At 49.4% G+C, this 4536-nt stretch overlaps 1 long non-coding RNA gene across 1 annotated transcript; it reads right to left on the bottom strand.

Annotated features, from left to right (window-relative positions):
* Positions 1 to 3616: 3616 nt before the first annotated feature.
* Positions 3617 to 4280, bottom strand: LOC122000376. The gene is made up of 2 exons (XR_006117113.1): positions 4229 to 4280; positions 3617 to 4106 (listed from the first exon to the last, which is right to left on the bottom strand). It is a non-coding gene; the product is annotated as an uncharacterized LOC122000376 (long non-coding RNA).
* Positions 4281 to 4536: the final 256 nt, after the last annotated feature.

Below are 4536 nucleotides of genomic sequence, written 5' to 3'. Positions count from 1 at the left end.
CGAAATCATCGCAACACGGGCCCGAGCATCGGCCCACATCTCGGCGAGGGGCCCCTTCATGGTGATCATATGCTCGGGCGCAGTCGACCAATCAGACTCGGGCAAAAGCTCCTCGGTGGGAAGGTGCAGGGTGGCCCTGATGGTGCGGCTCCGGCCGGGAGACGTGTGAGCAGATGCAGAGGGAGCAGAGGCCGGGGCGAAGAACTTGGACAAAATAGCCGAACGCTGGACCCGGCGGGGGGCAGGTGGAAGAGTGCTGACCGGCACAGCCTCAATAGGGTTGGCGGGCAGGTTTAGTTGAGACGGAGTCCGATCGGAGGATAATGCCTCCACTATTGGAGTTTTCCCACGAGAATCGGATCCCGCCCGCTCGGATACGCGAACAGCAGAAGTAGACGATCACAACGGTGCCTCCGTCCAGAGCCTTTTTTGTCTGAGCGGTCGCTCGTCTTCCCGATCAGAGCCTTCTTCTTGGACGACCGTTTCCCTATTTGACGTAGCGCCTCCCGTTACCTCCATGGGGGAGGCCTGAGCGACCGACTCTTCCGCGTTTGTCTCGCTCTCACCCTCGTGAGAGCTGACCGGGGTGATGCCCAGTTGCTCCATCTCCTTGGCGGCTGCCGCCTCAAGCGCCTCAGCTTTCCTCTTCAAAATCCCGAGCATCACGGACTCCATGACGATATTTGCTGCAAAGGAAAAAGAAGAAAATAAGTTAGCACTCAAAGTACGTGCGCAAGTGAAATTCTTACCGAAGCTGCTCGGGAGTGGAGTACGGCTCGGACTCAGGCTAAATATATACAGCACGCCTTCAGGCAGAAGCTTGTTGATATCGAGCTTCAGACCGGCGAACATGTTCGCGGCCTCGAGATAGTCCGGTCGGGTCTTAAATCTTTTTAGCTCGGGAGAAGTAGGCAGTCCGACCTGCCATTTGGTTCGGAAGGGAGCCCACTCGGGAAGACGAAGATAAAAGTAATACTCCTTCCAGTGTTTATTGGAGGAGGAAAGTTTATCAAAGAAGACTAGACCGGGCCAAGCCTGGAATAGATAGGTACCCAGCTCGGACTGCTTAGGATAATAAAAATAATAAAAAATTTCCGGGCGGAGAGGAATGTGGTGTATCTTGAACAGTACCACCACTCCACACAAAAGGCGAAAAGTATTGGGAACTAATTGGGCGAGCGGAAGACCAAAGAAATTGCAAACGTCGACGAAGAAGGGGTGGAGAGGAAACCGCAGACCGACTGTGAATTGGTCGCGGAAAAAACAGATAGCTCCGCTCGGCGGTTTGTGAGGCTGAGCGGATGGTGAGGGTAGAACTAGTTCAAAGTCGGACGGAATATCATAACCATAAGCAAGGCCTCGGCGTCGCGCTGATCGAAGCGAGACTCCATGGTGGTATACCAGGGGCCCAAAGTGAGGTCTGCGGGTCAGGAAGAACTAGCCATTGTCCGACCGGGAAAGAAAGCAAAAGGCAAGAAAAAGACACACGACAGAAGGAAGAAGATGATGAAGGGGACAGTGACCAGAAGATAAGAACTTGACAAAAAAAACACGAGGGAAATAGAGAGGAAAGGCGGAGGAACCTTACAAAGAAGCTGGGGATCGAGGGAAGGCGGCGGGGAATCGTCGGAAAACGGAGAATCGGAGTCGCCGGAACGCTGAAGCACCGAAAAAGGCTGCAGGACACGTGAAGGCGAAGGTGCGGCGGAGGAAGAAGGTGACGACTTTATAAGGTCGGGCCCGATCGACCTCGACCGTTGGATGCAGGTCACAAGAATCAAGGCCCCCATCGGGCCGTTCATTTCAAACCGTCGATGTCCCATCGGACATATCGCCGAGCCGTACGATGACGCCAGCGGAGGCGCCACGTGGCACCATGTCATAGGGGCGCATTTAATAAGCGCCATTACGGCGCACAGCGCGCGTGCTCAGTCTTAATGGAGAAGATTTGCACGAATCCCGAGGAGATCCGAAGGGCGCCAGTGATGACCGTCGACACGACAGCAAAGCCAGTGCTTGGAAGAGGCCGAGCGGTCGTGAGGAGGAACATTCCCGACTAGCAGGGCGGTATCAAGCAGGCCGACCGGCTGTCCAGTCAGTCGGACTTAGCGCCTCCTTCGACTAGACTTGAGGGGGAGACATATGATCCGGTGGTAAGGACGAGGGATCCTCGTTGGTGGAAGGTCAACGACACGTGGAGGTTAAAGGTCAAGAGATGCAACCCTGAGACCCGACCGACCGGACTGAGAAGGCCGACCGGCCGGGAATCCCCCGAGCTGAATGAAAGATAACCTGACTAGGGATCGGGTTTCCGATGCTTAAGGTAAAAAGGTTTCATGGCCGAGCGGGCTGTCCGTTCGGCCGGTGCACAAGGCAACAAAGACAGGCAGGAGCAGTCTCATCCGAGCATACGACCGAGGCAAAAGTGATATGCCCGCCGAGCGGCCGAATTGCTCGACCCTGGAACAAACAGGAAGCGCAAGAGGACAAAGGAGACAAGGGATAACATCATCCTCGAGACGTCTGCCGCCGACAGGTAGCAGAGTTGGCGGCCGAGCCGTACACAGGATCATACGATGGAAGCTTCCACCGTCACATCCGGAATATGCTCGGACGATTGCGGAATGATGTCAGAGGTACTTTTCTGACATGGGCTCGTTAAGGTATATTTGGAGAAGCGTGTACGCATCGAGAAGCATGCCCGTGCCTCCCCGGGGTCCTATATAAGGACCCCCAGACGTCGACGAAGGTATGTGCGATCTCACTGTAGCCACAGTTACGTTGTCTCTCTCATTTCTCGTTGCCTGACTTGAGCGTCGGAGGGTCATCGCCGGGAAACTCCTCCCGGCTCGGTTTCTTTGCAGGTTCACCGGAGATCTACGCCACCAGTCGGATCAGCAGCGGAGCGTGCCACGCCCCCAGTGTCCGTCGACTCAGCGCTCGGACAGCGCATCAGATCAATGATTCCCATTCCCATTTGCCACTCCTATTCCCCTAAACCAAACACCCCCTAATATTCAACTTCCTAGGCAAACAAGGGTCTTGAGGTGGATTTGAGCGGGATTCATATGCCTTGATAAGTTTAAAGTCAAATTTAGATATTTAAGTGTGAAACAAGCATATCACATAATGGATTGTTGGGATTTAATAACAAAAGTGACTACTTGTATGGGGGTTAATGTTTCTACATTACGAGCTTAAGGAAAAAGACGTTATTACAACTTAAGGGAATAAGGTGAGAAACGTGCATTCAAACCCATTATTTTAGACAAAAGTGTTACTTTCCTTGAATGAGAAAAGGCAAGTTAGCTATAGGCCATATGTCTTTTTAGACCTGCTTGCAGCGTATGTGATTAATACATCAAAATAGTGTTCAGTTGCAGTAACTCTTTGGGGTCGGGAAGATTCTTCTCGCAGAAGCAACTTGATCGATTTCTTCCTTTATCTTTGCTACATTGTTTTTCTCCTGCCCCACCTGAAGAGACGATATATCCATCTCCCTCGGTACAATCCATTGATAATCAAGAGCCAAGTTTAATTGGAGTTGGTAAAAATTCAGAACTAAGATCAAAGATCGCAAACATGCATATGATTTTTAAGAAATCATTCACTCAAGTTATGAAAATTTTCTTTCATTGTTCATAAGAAATTTAGAACTTGGGTGCCAATAAAAACATGTCACACTAGTTTGAAAAAACATGTTAATTTCTTGGGAACATGAAATACAAAGCTAGTCAGGAGAAGATACCAAACAAAGGAAGGAAGACGAGTGTGATGACTAGTTTAGTGTCCTAGGGTTTTTCCTAGGTTAATCTCCTCCTCTGACCCTAGAATTCTTCAGCCGATCCAGAGTTTTTTCTGTAGCTGCCTCGGCCTCTGCCACTCATTTGTGTAGATTGATAAGTTCAATGTAGATTACTCAATATCTTTGGACTAGTGTTGCCTCCAACACGCTCACAGCCTGAACTTGCATCTGCTCCATGGCCTTTGTCCTGGTGAGGGCTATATGCAGTTGGATATCTTAGTAAAGGAGGACATTTAGATGGGTAGACTGAGAATCTGGTTGGGAATTGATCAGGGTCCGTGTGTGGAACTCCTCCCAGTCCCTGCATAGAATGGAAAAATCAATGAATAGGGGTAATAGGATATCAAATCTTTCCTAGATGTGAGCAGTTGGATGAGAGAGTGGAGGCGAGTCTTGAGAAGACTCTTCAAAGGAGTTAGGTACCAATTCAGTAGGCCATTTTATGCAAAAGGAAGGCGATGTTCTCAACCAACTCTAACACAACATAAGAGGAGAAGGACATGATACAGATGTCGAAGAAATTTGGTGGTTGATGTTGGATGTTTCTATGCGTATTTTAAAAATTTATTTCATAAACAAGTAGTGGAAGTATAATAATTTCTTAAATTATTATAACATGTGCATCACACATATAAGATACACACATACACAAATATAGCCATGGAACAAAAATTTCAAAACTAAATTATACCTGCTGGATGACGTTAAGTGGGAACGACATTAACTATTAA

The sequence above is a fragment of the Zingiber officinale genome, chromosome 7A (assembly GCF_018446385.1).
Source record: "Zingiber officinale cultivar Zhangliang chromosome 7A, Zo_v1.1, whole genome shotgun sequence".
NCBI classification, from domain to species: Eukaryota; Viridiplantae; Streptophyta; class Magnoliopsida; order Zingiberales; family Zingiberaceae; genus Zingiber; species Zingiber officinale.
This window is presented reverse-complemented; position numbering and strand designations above follow the sequence as displayed.